Genomic DNA, 22,456 nt, shown 5'->3' on the forward strand with positions numbered 1-22,456 from the left:
ATCCATTGTTAAGGATGAGATTTCTAAATTCTTGGAAGTGCAGGGTCGGATTAGGACAAGTCAGCATGGATTTAGTAAGGGGAGGTCGTGCCTGACAAACCTGTTAGAGTTCTTTGAAGAGATAACAAATAGGTTAGACCAAGGAGAGCCAATGGATGTTATCTATCTTGACTTCCAAAAGGCCTTTGATAAGGTGCCTCACGGGAGACTGCTGAGTAAAATAAGGGCCCATGGTATTCGAGGAAAGGTACTAACATGGATTGACGATTGGCTGTCAGGCAGAAGGCAGAGAGTTGGGATAAAAGGTTCTTTTCGGAATGGCAACCGGTGACGAGTGGTGTCCCGCAGGGTTCAGTGTTTTGTGCCACAGCTGTTCTCCTTATATATTAACGATCTAGATGACGGGACTGGGGGCATTCTGGCTAAGTTTGCCGATGATACAAAGATAGGTGGAGGGGCAGGTAGTATGGAGGAGGTGGGGAGGCTGCAGAAAGATTTAGACAGTTTAGGAGAGTGGTCCAAGAAATGGCTGATGAAATTCAACGTGGGCAAGTGCGAGGTCTTGCACTTTGGAAAAAAGAATAGAGGCATGGACTATTTTCTAAACGGTGACAAATTTCATAATGCTGAAGTGCAAAGGGACTTGGGAGTCCTAGTCCAGGATTCTCTAAAGGTAAACTTGCAGGTTGAGTCCGTAATTAAGAAAGCAAATGCAATGTTGTCATTCATCTCAAGAGGCTTGGAATATAAAAGCAGGGATGTACTTCTGAAGCTTTATAAAGCATTAGTTAGGCCCCATTTAGAATACTGTGAGCAATTTTGGGCCCCACACCTCAGGAAGGACATACTGGCACTGGAGCGGGTCCAGCGGAGATTCACACGGATGATCCCAGGAATGGTAGGCCTAACATACGATGAACGTCTGAGGATCCTGGGATTATATTCATTGGAGTTTAGGAGGTTGAGGGGAGATCTAATAGAAACTTACAAGATAATGAATGGCTTAGATAGGGTGGATGTAGGGAAGTTGTTTCCATTAGCAGGGGAGACTAGGACCCGGGGGCATAGCCTTAGAATAAAAGGGAGTCACTTTAGAACAGAGATGAGGAGAAATTTCTTCAGCCAGAGAGTGGTGGGTCTGTGGAATTCATTGCCACAGAGGGCGGTGGAGGCCGGGACATTGAGTGTCTTTAAGACAGAAGTTGATAAATTCTTGATTGCTCGAGGAATTAAGGGCTATGGAGAGAGAGCGGGTAAATGGAGTTGAAATCAGCCATGATTGAATGGTGGAGTGAACTCGATGGACCGAATGGCCTTACTTCCACTCCTATGTCTTATGGTCTTATTTCATCGGCAAAACGGATCACAGGCCGTTGGTAAATATCATAGGAAAATACCTAAATGAGATGTCTCCGCGGTTACAGCGGATGATGATGAAGCTCAGACGATATGATTTAGAGCTGGCTTGCACACCAGGGAAAGACCTAGTTGTGGCAGATACCTTATCCAGGGCAACCGTTGATGCTGAAACATCAACACCAGAGAAAGTCCAAACAGCGGAATCTCAACCCTCTTTCTTTACCGGGATACTACCAGTGTCTGACCGAAAACTACGCATAATCAAAGCCGAAACTGAAAAGGATTTGGAGTGGATTGGTTTACTGTCACGTGTATCAAGTTACAGGAAAAGTATTTTTCTCCGAGCAGCTCAACATAATTAAGTACATTAAAATAAAATAAAACAAAAAGAAAATACATAATAAGAATATAAGAACTAGGAGCAGGAGTAGGCCATCTGGCCCCTCGAGCCTGCTCCGCCATTCAATGAGATCATGGCTGATCTTCTGTGGACTCAACTCCACTTTCCGGCCCGAACACCATAACCCTTAATCCCTTAATTCTTCAAGAATCTATCTATCTTTATCTTAAAAACATTGAATGAAGGAGCCTCTACTGCTTCACTGGGCAAGGAATTCCAGAGATTCACAACCCTTTGGGTGAAGAAGTTCCTCCTAAACTCAGTCCTAAATCTACTTCCCCTTATTTTGAGGCTATTCCCCCTAGTTCTGCTTTCACCTGCCAGTGGAAACAACCTGCCCGCATCTATCCCATCTATTCCCTTCATAATTTTATATGTTTCTATAAGATCCCCCCTCATCCTTCTAAATTCCAACGAGTACAGTCAGAGTCTACTCAACCTCTCCTCGTAATCCAACCGCTTCAGCTCTGGGATTAACCTAGTGAATCTCCTCTGCACACCCTCCAGTGCCAGTACGTCCTTTCTCAAGTAAGGAGACAAAACTGAACACAATACTCCAGGTGTGGCCTCATTAACACCTTATACAATTGCATCATAACCTCCCTGGTCTTAAACTCCATCCCTCTAGCAATGAACGACAAAATTCCATTCGCTTTCTTAATCACCTGTTGCACCTGTAAACCAACTTTTTGCAACTCGTGCACTAGCACACCCAGGTCTCTCTGCACAGCAGCATGTTTTAATATTTTATCATTTAAATAATAATCCCTTTTACTGTTATTCCTACCAAAATGGATAACCTCACATTTGTCAACATTGTATTCCATCTGCCAGACCCTAGCCCATTCACTTAACCTATCCAAATCCCTCTGCAGACTTCCAGTATCCTCTGCACATTTTGCTTTACCACTCATCTTAGTGTCATCTGCAAACTTGGACACATTGCCCTTGGTCCCCAACTCCAAATCATCTATGTAAATTGTGAACAATTGTGGGCCCAACACTGAACCCTGAGGGACACCACTAGCTACTGATTGCCAACCAGAGAAACACCCATTAATCCCCACTCTTTGCTTTCTATTAATTAACCAATCCTCTATCCATGCTACTACTTTACCCTTAATGCCATGCACCTTTATCTTATGCGACAACCTTTTGTGTGGCACTTTGTCAAAGGCTTTCTGGAAATCCAGATATACCACATCCATTGGTTCCCCGTTATCTACCGCACTGGTAATGGCCTCAAAAAATTCCACCAAATTAGTTAGGCATGACGGCCATTTATGAACCCATGCTGCATCTGCCCAATGGGACAATTTCCATCCAGATGCCTCGCTATTTCTTCCTTGATGATAGATTCCAGCATCTTCCCTACTACCGAAGTTAAGCTCACTGGCCTATAATAGGGCAACACAAGGTACACAATGTAACTACATAAACATCGGCATGGGTGAAGCATATAGGGGTGTAGTGTTAATCAGGTCAGTCCATAAGAGGGTCATTTAGGAGTCTGGTAACAGCGGCAAGAAACTGTTTTTGAGTCTGTTTGTGCGTGTTCTCAGACTTTTGTATCTCCTGTCCGATGGAAGAAGTTGGAAGCGTGAGTAAGCCGGGTGGGAGGGATCTTTTATTATGCTGCCTGCTTTCCCAAGGCAGCGGGAGGTGTAGATGGAGTCATTGGGTGGGAGGCAGGTTCGTGTGATGGACTGGACTGTGTTCACGACTCTCTGAAGTTTCTTGCGGTCTTGGGCCAAGCAGTTGCCATACCAGGTTGTGATGCAGCCAGATAGGATGCTTTCTATTGTGCATCTGTAAAAGTTGGTGAGAGTTAATGTGGACATGCCAAATTTCCTTAGTTTCCTGAGGAAGTATAGGCGCTATTGTGCTTTCTTGGTGTAGCGTCGACGTGGGTGGACCAGGACAGATTTTTGGTGATGTGTACCCCTAGGAATTTGAAGCTGCTAACCATCTCCACCTCGGCCCCGTTGATGCTGACAGGGGTGTGTACAGTACTTTACTTTCTGAAGTCAATGACCAGCTCTTTAGTTTTGCTGGCATTGAGAGATAGATTGTTGTCGCTCCACCACTCCACTAGGTTCTCTATCTCCCTCCTTCATTCTGACTCTCCAGATTTGACATTCCAGAAGGTGAAGAAATACCTAAAAGAAGGATGGCCTACCGGATGTCGATCTGCCTTTTGAGATATAAGAGATGATCTTTCTGTAATAGATGGTTTCCTACTCAAGGGAGATAGGATAGTGATTCCTGCCAGTTTACGTTTAGGAATTCTGCAGCAGATTCACGAGGGACAATCGGTATATTGGCCGGGAATCAACAAAGATGTTGATCAGTATGTAAAGAATGCACAATCTGCCAGATGCATCAGCCAATACGGAGGAGAGAAAGCGTGAAAGAGATGGAAATCGTCACCAGTCCACGGGACAAAGTGGGCATGGATTTGTTTTATTTCCAAGGTCGTGACTATTTGGTTGTCATAGACTATTACTCCAACTAGCCAGAGGTGATGATGCTGAATGATTCGAAAGCAAGGTCTGCCATAAGGGCAACAAAATCAATTTTTGCACGCCATGGGATACCTTTAAATATTGTCTCTGACAATGGTCCGTGTTTCTGAAGCTGGGAATGGACAGTTTGCAGAACAATACAACTTCAATCACATTACTTCTTGCCCATGTTATCCTCAGTCAAATGGCAAAGCAGAGAAAGGAGTAGGAATAATAAAGAAATTGTTCCACAAAGCGATTGATGATAATCAATATCTATCGTTGGCATTGTTATCATACAGACCAACACCACTGTCAACTAGATTATTACCTGCTCAGATGCTAATGGGTAGATGACTTTGCACATTACCTGAGATAACCATTCCAGAAATGGATAATCAAGAGATACACAAACGTATCACATCAAAGAAAAAGAGGACGATGGTAAACGAACCAAACCTCTGTCTGAACTTCAAGAAGGTGACTTCGTACAGATTCAGAATCCTGAAGGAGGATGGCACCACGTTGCAAAGGTTCTGAGACAAGTCGCACCAAGGTCGTACTTTGTCAAAACTGAACAAGGATCTCTGTTCAGGAAAAACATGAAAAGCTCTATTGCGAATCAAACATAGTGCTAAATATCAACCTCAGAATGTTAATCCCCCAGATAACATCTTCAAGGACATGGACTTTCCCAATCCTTGCTTGACACAGACACAGCAAGAAGATATGGCAGAGCAATTGAATACCTTGAAGACGCCATTAAGAAGGTCCATAAGAAGAAGACCGCCTGAAAGACTTAATTTGTGATGACTGTACAGCTAATCATTTTATCATTTAAGTGATGTAACAGTTATTTACGAATTAATGTACAAAATTATAACAAGTTTATGATGAATACTAGCTAATAGTCAGATTCACACCTGAAATGTAATGGTGAAAGAAAATATCAGAACCAAAGTTATAATAATTTTATTTTACAAAGGAAGGGGTTGTGGTAGTATCATAACTGTAAGAACTGCAAGGGTTAATGAAGTGTTGAGAGTAACTACAAGAGGGAGCTACTGTTACAAGTATATAAGGCAGTGATGCTAAGCCTTGTGGGAGTGTATGTGCAGGCGAGAGAGTCAGATAGTGTGAGTGAGGGCAGATCACAGTTTAAACCAGTATAGAGATTAGCTGTAGATGAGTGTAGTTTAAATGTTAATAATCAACTGTGTATTCTTTGGAAGTACATGTTGAATCCAAATTAATAGTGTTAATAAATTTATAGCTATTTTGTGGTCCTTGTGAACACTACGCCAACTATCCTGAAATAAGCAACACAAAGAACACCACAATAAGGGAAGCTGGGACGAAAGACCCTTGCCCCCAGGCAAGATGACATTGTTTTTTAAAATGACAGATCAGAAAACCCGCAGGCCCGAATGTGCTGAACAAATCTATGGGACATGGGTTAGTCCTGACCCCCATTGACGAATCAGTGACAATAATACTTGGATATGAACATGTAAAAGTTATGATTAATCTCACCAACCTACGCTTACCAGCCTAATGCCATGGCCAGGGATTATATGTGACCCCGGAGCAGGAAATTTTGGAGGGGAGTGGACTGAAAACACATAAGGGATGACAGAGAAGCATAGTGGAGCTAACGGTTGGAGGATATGGGGCATGAGTTTCAACAGAAAACGCCTTGACATTGCAGAAATAAGTGAAGAGATTGAGATCATGAAAGGGCATATGAGGACTTCTGGTGACGACAATGAGCTGAGCAGTTGCACGTCAAGTGGCCCTCCTTCCGCAGACTTGCAAAATAACCACTTTTTATTGAAAACTCGCCAGAAAACTCAGCAATTCTTTGCCCCAACCTTAGCAAATTAGGGGGGAAAGGAGAGGATAAAAAGGTCCAGAAAAAAACAGTGCAGGGGTGGAAGGGGCCTGGAACACAGACAATCGGACGTGCCGATCAGCACAGGAGGGGGAAGAGCTCACGTTTTGCCAGAGGGAGAAGGGCAGACCAGCCACTCACAAAGCTCTCCCTCACCAGGGGGGGGAGCTGGATGGCATTCTTCTCGGAAGCACTGAGGGAACACTGGCAGGAGACAACAACAGATATCCAGACTGCAGTGAAGGATGCAATGGCCGAAACCTTGGCACAGATACAGCTCGCCCTGGACAGAGCGGAAAAGAGACTGGAGGCCCAAGAAGCAATGATCAAGAACTTGGAGAAAGCCGCAACCGACCAGAGTGATCAGATCGTGGCACTGGAGAGAGAGGTGGAGCGGTTAGTCGCGACACAGGGCATTCTGAGGGGAAAAATTGAGGATCAAGAGAACCGTTCAAGAAGGCAAAACGTGCAGATCGTGGGCATACTGGAGGGTACCAAGGGCAAGGACCCCACAGACTTTGTGGCCCAGGGTAACCTGGTGGGAAGGGAGACTTTCCCCAACCCACCAGAAATAGACAGGGCACACCGGTCGATGCGACCGAAGCCCAAAGCCAGGGATCAACCAAGGGCAGTAATAGCCAAACTGCACGGGTACCAGGGCTGGGAGAGAATCCTGCGCTGGGCCAGGCAATCCAAGAACTGTCGTTGGGAAGGACACAGAAGCAGAATCTATCATGACATTGGGGCTGACCTGGCCAAGTGCCGGGCGGAATTTAATAGAGAAAAGGCCGCGCTGCACAAGAACGGCGTACGCTTTCGTATGCTGTACCCAGCCAAGCTCTGGGTCACGCATCAGGTCAAGGAACATTTCTTCACAGCCCCAGCCGAGGCGGACAAGTTCATCGCAGAGTGTGGGCTGGAGCAGCGACAACAGGGGAAACGATAAGGAGCCCACGGCAAGGAACGGCAACGTGGCAAGGAGTTGACACGGGAGGAGGAGGAAGAGAGGTACCTACACTCCACCCCTCCCGAACACATCCTGAGCGACAAACGGCAAGTCACCTCCTGAGAGACCGCTTTACGAGGGTAGCGGCAGAGGGAAGGCGGAGTGGCAATCAGGAAAAGTACAGGGTAAGACGGGGAAAGAATGGCCAGGAAAGCCACAGACCGGGCGAGGGAAAAACGGTCATAGCCCTGACCTCCTCGGTGGAGTAGGGCAGGTTGCGGGTCTTGATGTAGTGGAGAAACCGGGTGATCCCCGGGTTGCAGAGGTGGTTGTGGATGGCCCGGAGTCGGTTATCTTGCACGCTAGCGCATGTGCCGCGGGACAGGGCATCTGGGGGCTCGTTGAGCTTCCCTGGACGATATACAATGTCGTAGTTATAGGTGGAGATTTCAATCCTCCAACTCAAGATTTTATCGTTCTTGATCTTGCCCTGCTGTGCATTGTTGAACATGAAGGCTACCGACCATTGGTCGGTGATGAGGGTGAACCTCCTACCAGCGGAGTAGTGCCTCCAATGCCGCACAGCTTCCACAATGGCTTGAGCTTCTTTTTCGACTGAGGAGTGTCAAATCTCGGAGGCGTTGAGGGTACGGGAAAAAAAGACTACGGGCGTGCCTGCCTGGTTAAGGGTAACGGCGAGGGCGACCTCTGACGCTTCGCTCTCCACTTGGAAGGGGATGGACTCGTTCAACGCGCGCATCGCGGCTTTGGCAATATCTGCCTTGATGCGGCTGAAGGCCTGGCGGGCCTCAGCCGTCAGGGGGAAGGTGGTGGCTTTGATCAGTGGGCGGGCTTTGTCCGCATAGTTGGGGACCCACTGGGCATAATACGAAAAGAACCCAAGGCATCTTTTCAGGGTCTTGGGGCAGTGGGGGAGGGGGAGTGCAGGAGGGGGCATATGCGGTCGGGGTCGGGCCCTAGGACTCCGTTTTCCACGACATAGCCGAGGATGGTCAGTCGGGTTGTGCAGAAAACGCATTTCTCCTTGTTATAGGTGAGATTGAGGGCTTGGGTGGTTTGGAGACATTTCTGAAGGTTGGCGTCGTGGTCCTGCTGATCATGGCCGCAGATGGTGACGTTGTCCAAGTACGGAAATGTGGCCCGCAGCCCATACTGGTCCACCATTCGGTCCATCGTTCTTTGGCAGACCGAGACCCCGTTGGTGACGCCGAAGGGGACCCGGAGGAAGTGGAAGAGGCGGCCGTCTGCCTCAAAGGCCGCGTAGTGGCGATCTTCCGGGCGGATAGGGAGCTGGTGGTATGCGGACTTCAGATCTACCGTGGAGAATATCCGGTAGTGTGCAATCTGATTAACCATGTCCGCTATCCGGGGAAGGGGGTACACATCAAGTTGCGTATGCTGGTTTATGGTTTGGTTATAATCTACAACCATCCAGTTCTCTTCCCCGGTCCTGACGACCACCACCTGGGCTCTCCAGGGCTATTACTGGCCTCGATGATCCCCTCCCTCCAGAGCCGCTGGTCCTCTGACTTGATAAAAGTCTTGTCCTGGAAACTGTACCGCCTGCTCCTGGTGGCGACGGGTTTACAGTCGGCGGTGAGGTTCGCGAAGAGCGAGGGAGGGTCGACCTTAACGGTCGCGAGGCTACATACAGTGAGAGGGGGTAGGGCCCGCCGAACTTCAGGGTCAGGCTCCTGAGGTTGCACTGGAAGTCCAGTCCCAACAGGAGAGGAGTGCAAAGGTCGGGGAAGACATATAGTTTTAATTGGCATACTCGGCGCCCAGTATCGTGAGGTTCACGACACAGTACCCCCGGATCTACACCGAATGTGATCCGGAAGCGAGGGAGATTGTTTGGAATGCGGGGGAAATTTGGAGAGAACAGCGCCTTACCGTGTCTGGATGTACAAAGCTCTCCGTGCTCCCAGAGTCAAACAGGCAGGGCGTTTCGTGCCTATTGACTCGTACGGTCATCATCGAGTTCCTGAGGTGCTTGGCTCGTGACTGGTCGAGGGTGACAGCACCGAGCTGCGGGTAGCCGGCGTGGTCGGAGGTGGTGGGGTGGTCCCAAGATGGTTGCCCCCATCGGTCGCACGTGTCGGGCGGCGTTGAAAATGGCGGCCACGATGGCGGCCCCCATGAGTCGCACGTGCTGGGTTGGGTTAGAGATGGCTGCCCCCACAGACAGCACGAGGCTGATGACGTGTCCGAAGGGGGTGGTACCGGCAGGCACGCAGCCATGGTGCGGGGTCTGAGGGCCTGTGAATCTGAAAATCGGGCCTGTGATTTAGGAGTTTTGGATCTGGCCAGGCAGACTTTGGCAAAGTGTCCTTTCTTGCCACAGTCGCTACAGGTCGCGTTCCGAGGCGGGCAACTCTGCCTGAGGTGCTGGTTCTGGCCGCAGAAATAGCAGGGCAGCCCCCCCGAGTTGGGCGGGCAGCCACGCGGCACAGGCCAGGGGCACCCTCTGATCGGGTGTCCCCAAGGGGACCGCGTGGTCGGAGGGGACAGCATTGAGGCTCTGGAAAGCTACTTCTAAGGAGGCGGATAGTTTTACTGTCTCTTCTAGGTCGAGGGCGCCCTTTTCGAACAGGCGCTGTCTGACGTAGTTTGACCGCACTCCAGCCACATCGGTGTCCCGGATGGTGAGTTCCAAGTGCTGCGAGGCTGTGACGTCCTTGTGGATGCAATTTCTAGCGAGTAACTTCAGGTCGCGTAGGTATTCCTCCGGCGATTCCCCAGGGTGTTGACGACGCATGGTGAGGAGATGCCGCGCAAACATTTTGTTCACCGGCCTCACGTACTGCCTTTTGAGGATCGCGACCGCATCTATATATGTGGTCTCTTCCTCGATCTGCACGGTGATTCTGTGGCTCACCCGGGCGTGGAGGAGACTCAGTTTCTGTTCCTCGGTGACAGTAGGCGAGGAGGAGGTGGTGAGGTAGGCCTCAAAACAGCAGAGCCAGTGCGACAAAATTCCTTTGGCTTCAGCTGCCTGTGGGTCGAGTTCCAGTTGATCAGGTTTGAGGACGGCTTCCATAGTGATATTGTAGCTGATTAAATTGATGCGACCATCAATTCACACGAGACAGAGAGTTGAAGTGAACAGTGGTTTTAATCAGCTAGAACTGTGCCTGCCTATGACTGCTCTGTACTGAGTGCCGCCTACAGAACTCTCTACCTCCCCCGAGGGGGCGGAGCCAGGGGCAGAGCCCACGAGGGCACCAACATAATACAATGGGTTTAAACTAATATGGCAGGGGGGTGGGCATGGGAGCAATAGGTCAGAAGGTGAGGGTATTGAGGGAGAACTAGGGAATAGGGCCAGTATGGCTCTGAGGCAGAGCAGACAGGGAGAAGTTGCTGAACACAGCGGGTTTGGTGGCCTAAAGTGCATATGTTTTAATGCAAAAGTATTACGGGTAAGGCAGATGAACTTAGAGCTTGGATTAGTACTTGGAACTATGATGCTGTTGCCATGACAGAGACCTGGTTGAGGGAAGGGCAGGATTGGCAGCTAAACGTTCCAGGATTTAGATGTTTCAGGCGGGATAGAGGGGGATGTAAAAGGGGTGGCGGAGTTGCCCTACTGGTTAGGGAGAATATCACAGCTGTACTACGGGAGGACACTTCAGAGGGCAGTGAGGCTATATGGGTAGAGATCAGGAATAAGAAGGGTGCAGTCACAATGTTGGGGGTTTATTACAGGCCTCCCAACAGCCAGCGGGAGATAGAGGAGCAGATAGGTAGACAGATTTTGGAAAAGAGTAAAAACAACAGGGTTGTTGTGATGGGACACTTCAACTGCCCCAATATTGACTGGGACTCACTTAGTGCCAGTGGCTTAGACGGAGCAGAGTTTGTAAGGAGCATCCATGAGGGCTTCTTAAAATAATATGTAGACAGTCCAACTAGGGAAGGGGCTGTACTGGACCTGATATTGGGGAATGAGCCCGGCCAGGTGGTAGAAGTTTCAGTAGGGGAGCATTTCGGGAACAGTGACCACAATTCAGTAAGTTTTAAAGTGCTGGTGGACAAGGATAAGAGTGGTCCTAGGGTGAATGTGCTAAATTGGGGGAAGGCTAATTATAACAATATTAGGCGGGAACTGAAGAACCTAGATTGAGGGCGGATGTTTAAGGGTAAATCAACATCTGACATGTGGGAGGCTTTCAAGTGTCAGTTGAAAGGAATTCAGGACTGGCATGTTCCTGTGAGGAAGAACGATAAATACGACAATTTTCGGGAACCTTGGATAACGAGAGATATTGTAGGCCTCGTCAAAAAGGAAAAGGAGGCATTTGTCAGGGCTAAAAGGCTGGGAACAGACGAAGCCTGTGTGGAATATAAGGAAAGTAGGAAGGAACTTAAGCAAGGAGTCAGGAGGGCTAGAAGGGGGTCACAAAAAGTCATTGGCAAATAGGGTTAAGGAAAATCCCAAGGCTTTTTACACGTACATAAAAAGCAAGAGGGTAGCCAAGGAAAGGGTTGGCCCACTGAAGGATTGGCAAGGGAATCTATGTGTGGAGCCAGAGGAAATGGGGGAGGTACTAAATGAATACTTTGCATCAGTATTCACCAAAGAGAAGGCATTGGTGGATGTTGAGTCTGGAGAAGGGTGTGTAGATAGCCTGAGTCACATTGAGATCCAAAAAGACGAGGTGTTGGGCGTCTTGAAAAATATGAAGGTAGATAAGTCCCTCGGGCCTGATGGGATCTACCCCAGAATACTGAAGGAGGCTAGAGAGGAAATTGCTGAGGCCTTGACAGAAATCTTTGGATCCTCACTGTCTTCAGGTGATGTCCCAGAGGACTGGAGAATAGCCACTGTTGTTCCTCTGTTTAAGAAGGGTAGTAAGGATAATCCAGGGAACTACAGGCCGGTGAGCCTTATGTCAGTGGTAGGGAAATTACTGGAGAGAATTCTTCGAGACAGGATCGACTCCCATTTGGAAGCAAATGGACGTATTAGTGAGAGGCAGCATGGTTTTGTGAAGGGAAGGTCGTGTCTCACTAACTTGATAGAGTTTTTCGAAGAGGTCACAAAGATGATTGATGCAGGTAGGGCAGTTAATGTTGTCCATATGGACTTCAGTAAAGCCTTTGACAAGATCCCTCATGGTAGACTAGTACAAAAGGTGAAGTCACACGGGATCAGGGGTGAGCTGGCAAGGTGGATACAGAACTGGCTAGGTCATAGAAGGCAGAGAATAGCAATGGAAGGATGCTTTTCTAATTGGAGGGCTGTGACTAGTGGTGTTCCACAGGGATCAGTGCTGGGACCTTTGCTGTTTGTAGTATATATAAATGATTTGGAGGAAAATGTAACTGGTCTGATTAGTAAGTTTGCAGACGACACAAAGGTTGGTGAAATTGTGGATAGCGATGAGGACTGTCTGAGGATACAGCAGGATTTAGATTGTTTGGAGACTTGGGTGGAGAGATGGCAGATGGAGTTTAATCCGGACAAATGTGAGGTAATGCATTTTGGAAGGTCTACTGCAGGTAGGGAATATACAGTGAATGGTAGAACCCTCAAGAGTATTGAAAGTCAGAGAGGTGTACAGGTCCACAGGTCACTGAAAGGGGCAACACAGGTGGAGAAGGTAGTCAAGAAGGCAAGCTTGCCTTCATTGGCCGGGGCATTGAGTATAAGAATTGGCAAGTCATGTTGCAGCTGTATAGAACCTTAGTTAGGCCACACTTGGAGTATAGTGTTCAATTCTGGTCGCCACACTACCAGAAGGATGTGGAGGCTTTAGAGAGGGTGCAGAAGAGATTTACCAGGATGTTGCCTGGTATGGAGGGCATTAGCTATGAGGAGCGGTTGAATAAACTTGGTTTGTTCTCACTGGAATGACGGAGGTTGAGGGGCGACCTGATAGAGGTTTACAAAATTATGAGTGGCATAGACAGAGTGGATAGTCAGAGGCTTTTCCCCAGGGTAAAGGGGTCAATTACGAGGGGGCATAGGTTTAAGGTGAGAGGGGAAAGGTTTCGAGTAGATGTACAAGGCAAGTTTTTTACACAGAGGGTAGTGGGTGCCTGGAACTCGCTGCCGGAGGAGGTGGTGGAAGCAGGGACGATAGTGACATTTAAGGGGCATCTTGACAAATACATGAATAGGATGGGAATAGAGCGATATGGACCCAGGAAGTGTAGAAGATTGTAGTTTAGTCGGGCAGCATGGTCGGCACTGGCTTGGAGGGCTGAAGGGCCTGTTCCTGTGCTGTACTTTTCTTTGTTCTTTGTAATGTAATGTAATACAATGGTGAATGGTCGCAGTAATACATTCACCACAACTATATAAACTTAAATCTGGGCCAAGCCCACCAGGATGCCCAAGCAGAAGGCTTTGCTGCCATCGCTGACATGCCCCAGGTCCAGGGGAAGATCGAAGGCACACATGTTCCCCTGCAAGCACTGGCTCATCAGGGAGTGCCCTTTATCAATAGAGAGGGCTTCTACACCCTGAATGTACGTTTGATGTGTGGCCACCAGCTGCGCACAATACCCTGGCAGCTCGCACTCGTGGGTTCCCCGCACCGTCGAGGTGAGGGGTTGGCTCTTCCGTGACAAGGGTTATCTACAGAGATCTTGGCTAATGACGCCTGTCCAGAGGCCTCAGACCGACGCAGTGAACTGTTATCGAGGCACCCAAGCAGCAACCAGGAGCATCATTGAGTGGTGCATCGGTGTCCTGAAGATGTGCTTCCGATGTTTGGGCCACACTGCTGGGGCGAGGGTCTTTAACATCATGATGGCCTACAGTGTCCTGCACAATATCGTGCAGCAAAGGAGGGACATACTGGAGGAGGAGGAGGAATGCCAGGCCTCATCTGACAAGGAGGGTGTCCAGGACAAACCAGTCATGCGATACTCACAGGGTAAGCTGCCCTACAAGGTGGCCTCACACTTCTGGTCTCGTTCCCTGCTGCCTCGGAGGGTGACCCCAGGTGGAATTTTCAGTTGTCCTGGGGGCCCTGCTCTGTGCCATCCTCTAACACCTGCACCCCACACCACCAACCGCACACACCCCTCAACTTGGCACAATCCCTACACCCAGCCCAACCCATCCCTCACACCCTTCAGACGGAGGATTAAGGCAGGTCGGAATGTTGGTGAAATGGTGACTATATACATTATTGTGCCCTAACCTCCACCTCTAACCTATGTGCTGCACCATGCCAATTTAACTGGTGTCTAACTTCCTTACTTTATGTAACCTATCGCTCCTTCTAGGTATGACCCCAAGCTGCGTATCTTGCCCTCTGACCTGCGATGGCTTTGGCAGCCATCGGCTGAGGGCCTGGACCTGGATGAGCACGGACGACTTTCGGGTGTCACATGTGACAAGTGCCTCCCTTTTCTGCCCGCTGCCCATCAGATATGCCAGAGTGGAACTTCCGGGTGTGGCGATGACCAGCTGAGTCGCACGTTTCGGCAGCTCCCGGTGAAACGGACTTTTGGGCTCTTGATAGGAGCCCCAACGGCAATTTTGACGGCTAAAAACACTGTGCGGTAAACCAGAAGGGAATCCCCCCTGGATACGGATGAAAAAAGGAGGAGAAAGTGGCCGGATTGCAGTGGCTCCTTTAGAACAGCGGCAAGGAAGGCAAGCAAAAACCAAGATGGCGCCGGAAGGTGGCAGTTTAACATGGGGCCCTGAACAACAAGAGTTCTTGAAATGCTGTGTGGAAGAGCTCAAAAAGGAAATGAAGAAAGAGCTGTTGGCCCCGATACTACAGGCGATCGAAGGGCTAAAGGAGGAACAAAAGACCCAGGAGCGGGAGCTTCGGGTCGTGAAGGCAAAGGCAGCCGAGAATGAGGACGACATACAGGGCCTGGTGGTGAAGACGGAGACGCATGAGGCACATCAGAAACGATGTGTGGAAAGGTTGGAGGCACTGGAGAACAACGCAAGGAGGAACAACCTGAGGATTCTTGGTCTTCCTGAAGGTGTGGAGGGAGCGGACGTCGGGGCATATGTGAGCACGATGCTGCACTCGTTAATGGGAGCGGAGGCCCCGGCGGGTCCATTGGAGGTGGAGGGAGCATACCGAGTGATGGCGCGAGGACCGAGAGCAGGAGAAATTCCCAGAGCCATAGTGGTGAGATTCCTCCGTTTTAAGGATAGAGAAATGGTCCTTAGATGGGCAAAGAAAACTCGGAGCAGTAAATGGGAGAACGCGGTGATCCGCGTTTATCAAGACTGGAGTGCGGAGGTGGCGAGAAGGAGGGCGAGCTTTAATCGGGCCAAGGCGGTGCTTCATAAAAAGAAGATAAAATTTGGAATGCTGCAACCGGCAAGACTGTGGGTCACATATCGAGGGAGGCACCACTACTTTGAGACGGCGGATGAAGCGTGGACTTTTATTGTGGAAGAAAAACTGGAATGAGCGGGTTATTAAAAAGAACGTTTGAACAAAGTGGTGGGGCGAATGTGGGGGGCAAAGAGGGGGGTTAAAAAGGGGGGAAAGAGGAGTTTTATGTACTAATCCTGCGATGTGGTAACTTTTCTCTCTCCCACAGGTGGTGATGGGGGGAGGAGGGGAGGTGGAGGAGATGGGGCGTTGGCCATTGGGGGCGGGGCCAAGGGAGAAGCGCGGGCTTGGTTCCCGCGCTATGATAATCATGGCGGGAATAGAGAAGCAGGAAGGAGGGGGCGTCGCACGGTGCGAGCCGAGGTCACGGGGGGAAGCCGAAGTCGGCCAGAGTTTGCTGACTTCTGGGAGCAACATGGGGGGAGTAATTACGCTAGCGGGGGATCTAGCGGGGGGGGGGTGGGAGGGGGGAATTACTGGGTTGCTGCTGCTGGGGAGAGGGGGGAGCTGGTATGGGAGAGGATGGGCGGGGGGGCACCGCCTGGGGGAGATACAGCTGCGTGGGAACCGGGTGAGGAGCTGGAAAAAGGTGATGGCTAATCGACAAGGGGGGGGGTAGGAAGCCCCCCAACCCGGCTGATCACGTGGAACGTGAGAGGGCTGAACGGGCCGATAAAGAGGGCACGGGTACTCGCACACCTTAAGAAACTTAAGGCAGATGTGGTTATGTTACAGGAAACGCACCTGAAACTGATAGACCAGGTTAGGCTACGCAAAGGATGGGTGGGGCAGGTGTTCCATTCGGGGCTAGATGCGAAAAACAGGGGGGTGGCTATATTAGTGGGGAAGCGGGTAATGTTCGAGGCAAAGACTATAGTGGCGGATAACGGGGGCAGATACGTGATGGTGAGTGGCAAACTACAGGGGGAGACGGTGGTTTTGGTAAACGTATATGCCCCGAACTGGGATGATGCCAATTTTATGAGGCGGATGCTAGGACGCATTCCAGACCTAGAGATGGGAAAGCTGATAATGGGGGGAGATTTTAATACGGTGTTGGAACCAGGGCTGGATAGGTCGAAGTCCAGGACTGGAAGGAGGCCGGCAGCAGCCAAGGTACTTAAAGATTTTATGGAGCAGATGGGAGGTGTAGACCCGTGGAGATTTAGCAGACCTAGGAGTAAGGAGTTCTCGTTTTTCTCCTATGTCCATAAAGTCTACTCGCGAATAGACTTTTTTGTGCTGGGAAGGGCATTGATCCCGAAGGTGAGGGGAACGGAGTATATGGCTATAGCCATTTCGGATCACGCTCCACACTGTGTAGACTTGGAGATAGGGGAGGAAACAGGAGGGCGCCCACCCTGGAGAATGGACATGGGACTAATGGCAGATGAGGGGGTGTGTCTAAGGGTGAGGGGGTGCATTGAAAAGTACTTGGAACTCAATGATAATGGGGAGGTCCAGGTGGGCGTGGTCTGGGAGGCGTTGAAGGCGGTGGTTAGAGGGGAGCTGATATCAATAAGGGCACATAAAGGGAAGCAGGAGAGTAAGGAACGGGAGCGGTTGTTGCAAGAACTTTTGAGGGTGGACAGACAATAGGCGGAAGCACCGGAGGAGGGACTGTACAGGGAAAGGCAAAGGCTACATGGAGAATTTGACTTGCTGACTACGGGCACTGCAGAGGCACAATGGAGGAAGGCACAAGGTGTACAGTACGAATATGGGGAGAAGGCGAGCAGGTTGCTGGCACACCAATTGAGGAAAAGGGGAGCAGCGAGGGAAATAGGGGGAGTGAGGGATGAGGAAGGAGAGATGGAGCGGGGAGCGGAGAGAGTGAATGGAGTGTTCAAGACATTTTATAAAAAATTATATGAAGCTCAACCCCCGGATGGGAGGGAGAGAATGATGGGCTTCTTGGATCGGCTGGAATTTCCCAAGGTGGAAGAGCAGGAAAGGGTGGGACTGGGAGCACGGATCGAGGTAGAAGAAGTGGTGAAAGGAATTAGGAGCATGCAGGCGGGAAAGGCCCCGGGACCGGATGGATTCCCAGTCGAATTCTATAGAAAATATGTGGACTTGCTCGCCCCGGTACTGACGAGGACCTTTAATGAGGCAAAGGAAAGGGGACAACTGCCCCCGACTATGTCTGAAGCAACGATATCGCTTCTCTTAAAGAAGGAAAAGGACCCGCTACAATGCGGGTCCTATAGACCTATTTCCCTCCTAAATGTAGATGCCAAGATCCTGGCCAAGGTAATGGCAATGAGAATAGAGGAATGTGTCCCGGGGGTGGTCCACGAGGACCAAACTGGGTTTGTGAAGGGGAGACAGCTGAACACGAATATACGGAGGTTGTTAGGGGTAATGATGATGGCCCCACCAGAGGGGGAAACGGAGATAGTATTGGCAATGGATGCCGAGAAAGCATTTGATAGAGTGGAGTGGGATTATTTGTGGGAGGTGTTGAGGAGATTTGGTTTTGGAGAGGGGTATGTTAGATGGGTGCAGCTGTTGTATAGGGCCCCAATGGCGAGCGTGGTCACGAATGGACGGGGATCTGCATATTTTCGGCTCCATAGAGGGACAAGGCAGGGATGCCCTCTGTCCCCATTATTGTTTGCACTGGCGATTGAGCCCCTGGCGATAGCGTTGAGGGGTTCCAAGAAGTGGAGGGGAGTACTTAGAGGAGGAGAAGAACACCGGGTATCTTTGTATGCGGACGATTTGCTACTATACGTGGCAGACCCGGCGGAGGGGATGCCAGAAATAATGCGGATACTTGGGGAGTTTGGGGATTTTTCAGGGTATAAATTGAACATGGAGAAAAGTGAGTTGTTTGTGGTGCATCCAGGGGAGCAGAGTAGAGAAATAGAGGACCTACCGTTGAGGAAGGTAACAAGGGACTTTCGTTACCTGGGGATCCAGATAGCCAAGAATTGGGGCACATTGCATAGGTTAAATTTAACGCGGTTGGTGGAACAAATGGAGGAGGATTTCAAGAGATGGGATATGGTATCCCTGTCACTGGCAGGGAGGGTGCAGGCGGTTAAGATGGTGGTCCTCCCGAGATTCCTCTTTGTGTTTCAGTGCCTCCCGGTGGTGATCACGAAGGCTTTTTTTAAAAGGATTGAAAAGAGCATCATGGGTTTTGTGTGGGCCGGGAAGACCCCGAGAGTGAGGAAGGGATTCTTACAGCGTAGCAGGGATAGGGGGGGGCTGGCACTACCGAGCCTAAGTGAGTATTATTGGGCCGCTAATATTTCAATGGTGAGTAAGTGGATGGGAGAGGAGGAGGGAGCGGCGTGGAAGAGATTAGAGAGGGCGTCCTGTAGGGGGACTAGCCTACAGGCTATGGTGACAGCCCCATTGCCGTTCTCACCGAGGAACTACACCACAAGCCCGGTGGTGGTGGCTACACTGAAGATTTGGGGACAATGGAGACGGCATAGGGGAAAGACTGGAGCCTTGGGGGGGTCCCCGATAAGAAACAACCATAGGTTTGCCCCGGGGGGAATGGATGGGGGATATGGAATGTGGCAAAGAGCAGGAATAACGCAACTGAAAGATCTGTTTGTGGATGGGAAGTTTGCGAGTCTGGGAGCGCTGACCGAGAAATATGGGTTGCCCCAAGGGAATGCATTCAGGTATATGCAACTGAGGGCTTTTGCGAGGCAACAGGTGAGGGAATTCCCGCAGCTCCCAACACAAGAGGTGCAGGACAGAGTGATCTCAAAGACATGGGTGGGGGATGGTAAGGTGTCAGATATATATAGGGAAATGAGGGACGAAGGGGAGACTATGGTAGATTAACTAAAAGGGAAATGGGAAGAAGAGCTGGGGGAGGAGATAGAGGAGGGGCTGTGGGCAGATGCCCTAAGCAGGGTAAACTCGTCGTCCTCGTGTGCCAGGCTAAGCCTGATTCAGTTTAAGGTATTACACAGGGCGCATATGACTGGAGCACGGCTCAGTAAATTTTTTGGGGTGGAGGATAGGTGTGCGAGGTGCTCGAGAAGCCCAGCGAATCATACCCATATGTTTTGGTCATGCCTGGCACTACAGGGGTTTTGGATGGGGGTGACAAAGGTGCTTTCAAAAGTAGTAGGGGTCCGGGTCGAACCAAGCTGGGGGTTGGCTATATTTGGGGTTGCACAAGAGCCGGGAGTGCAGGAGGCGAGAGAGGCCGATGTTTTGGCCTTTGCGTCCCTAGTAGCCCGGCGCAGGATATTGCTAATGTGGAAAGAAGCCAAGCCCCGGGGGTGGAGACCTGGATAAATGACATGGCGGGGTTTATAAAGCTAGAGCGGATTAAGTTCGTCCTAAGGGGGTCGGCTCAAAGGTTCACCAGGCGGTGGCAACCGTTCGTCGAATACCTCGCAGAAAGATAGACGGAATGGAAAAAAGAAGGCAGCAGCAGCAGCCCAGGAACGGGGGGGGGGGGGGGGGGGGGGGGCGGGGGGGACCAAAAATTTTCAATAAAATATTTATTTTTAAAAAAGGAAGAAATAGCGAGGCATCTGGATGGAAATTGTCCCATTGGACAGACGCAGCATGGGTTCATAAAGGGCAGCTTGTGTCTAATTAATTTAGTGGAACTTTTTGAGGACATTGCCAGTGCATTAGACAATGGGAGCCAATGAATGCGGTATGTCTGGATTTCCAGAAAGCTTTTGACAAGGTGCCACACAAAAGGTTGCTGCATAAGATAATAATGCATGGCATTAAGGGTAAAGTAGTAGTATGGATAGAGGATTGGTTAATTAATAGAAAGCAAAGAGTGGGGATTAATGGGGGTTTCTCGGGTTGGCAATCAGTAGCTAGTGGTGTCCCTCAGGGATCAGTATTGGGCCCACTTTGTTCACAATTTACATAGATGATTTGGAGTTGGGAACCAAGTGCAATGTATCCAAGGTTACAGACGACACTAAGGTGAGTGGTAAAGCAAAAAGTGCAGAGGATACTGGAAGTCTGCAGAGGGATTTGGATAGGTTAAGTGCATGGGCTAGGATCTGGCAGATGGAATACAATGTTGACAAATGTGAGGTTATCCATTTTGGTAGAATAACAGCAAAAGGGATTATTATTTAAATAACAACATATTAAAACATGCTGCTGTGCAGAGGGACCTGGGTGTCCTAGTGCATGAGTCGCAAAAAGTTGGTTTACAGGTGCAACAGGTGATTAAGAAGGCAAATGGAATTTTGTCCTTCATTTCTAGAGGAGTGGAGTTTAAGACTAGCGAGGTTATGCTGCAATTGTATAAGGTGTTAATGAGGCCACACCTGGAGTATTATGTTGTTAGGTCTCCTTACATGAGAAAGGACGTACTGGCGCTGGAGGGTGTGTAGAGGAGATTCACTTAAGTTAATCCCAGGATTGAGGGGGTTGGATTACGAGGAGAGGTTGAGTAGACTGGGACTGTACTCGTTGGAATTTAGAAGGATACGGGAAGATCTTATAGAAACATATAAAATTATGAAGGAAATAGATAGGATAGATGCGGGCAGGTTGTTTCCACTGGCAGGTGAAAGCAGAACTAGGGGACATAGCCGCAAAATAAGGGGAAGTAGATTTAGGACTGAGTTTAGGAGGAACTTCTTCACCCAAAGGGTTGTGAATCTATGGAATTTCTTGCCCAGTGAAACAGTTGCGACTCCTTCATTAAATGTTTTCAAGATAAAGATAGATCGTTTTTTTAAGAATAAAGGAATAAAGCGTTATGTTGTTCGGGCGGGAAAGTGGAGCTGAGTCCACACAAGATCAACCATGATCTCATTGAATGGCGGAGCAGGCTCGAAGGGCCAGGTGGCCTACTCCTGCTCCTAGTTCTTATGTCCTCGTAGGCCAGTCTCTGAAGGTAAATATGCAGGTGCAGGAGGCAGTAATAAAGGCAACGAGTATATTGGTCTTTATAGCGAAAGGACTTGAGTACAGGTTCTTGGATGGCTTGCTGCAATTATACAGTGCCTTGGTGAGACCACACCTGGAATATTGTGAGCAGATTTGGTGTCCTTTTGTGAGTAAGGCTGTTCTTGCTCGAAAGAGAATGCAGCGAAGGTTTACCAGACTGATTCCTGGGATGGTGGGACTGACGTATGAGGAGAGATTTAGTTGGTTAGGATTATATTTGCTGGAGTTCAAAAGGATAAGGTGGGGATTGCATAGAAACCTATAAAATTCGAACAGGACTAGACAGGGTAGATGCAAGAACATAGAACATACAGTGGAGAAGGAGGCCATTCGGCCCATCGAGTCTGCACCGACCAACTTAAGCCCTCACTTCCACCTTATCCCCGTAATCCAATAACCCCTCCTAACCTTTTTGGTCACTACGGGCAATCTACCTAACCTGCACGTCTTTGGAATGTGGGAGGAAACCCACGCAGACACGGGGCGAACGTGCAGACTCCGCACAGACAGTGACCCAGCAGGGAATCGAACCTGGGACCCTGGTGCTGTGGAGCCACAGTTCTAATCATTTGTGCTACCATGAAGAAGGATGTTCCCGATGGCGGGGGAGTCCAGAATCAGAGGTCACAGCCTGAGGATACTCGGTGGACCATTTAGGACTGAAATGAGGAGAAATGTCTTCCCCCAGTGAGTGTTCAATCTGCGGAATTCGCTACCACAGAAAGCAGTTGAGGCCAATGTTTTCAAGAAGGAGTTAGATATAGCTCTGGGGGCTAAAGGGATCAAAGGATATGGAGTGAAAGCAAAAACAGGTTACTGAATTGGATGATTAGCCATGCTCATAATGAATGATAGAGCAGGCTTGAAGAACAGAATGGTCTACTCCTGCTCCTATTTTCTATATTTCAGGCTGAGGACCTACCTTGCACACCTGCACAGAAGAAAAGAAAAAGACTGGTGCAGAAAATATGTCAGATGTCATGGATAGGACACCATTATCTGGTCGGTGTCCCAGAGAGTAGGAGATGGGAGGGAAACAGGGAGGAGGGCAGGAGAAATCCCCAAAAAGATGTCCCTGGTAAGGGACAAAATCCGGGGACAGAA

The 22,456-nt window shown here is 49.5% G+C and overlaps 1 protein-coding gene across 1 annotated transcript in view; it reads right to left on the bottom strand.

The window, feature by feature from the left end:
• The window catches only part of parp9 (poly(ADP-ribose) polymerase family member 9), a 148,800-nt gene that overhangs the window by 123,869 nt on the left and 2,475 nt on the right, over nt 1–22,456 (bottom strand). The window lies entirely within an intron of this gene.

The sequence above is a fragment of the Scyliorhinus torazame genome, chromosome 2 (genome assembly GCF_047496885.1).
Source record: "Scyliorhinus torazame isolate Kashiwa2021f chromosome 2, sScyTor2.1, whole genome shotgun sequence".
Taxonomy (NCBI): Eukaryota; Metazoa; Chordata; class Chondrichthyes; order Carcharhiniformes; family Scyliorhinidae; genus Scyliorhinus; species Scyliorhinus torazame.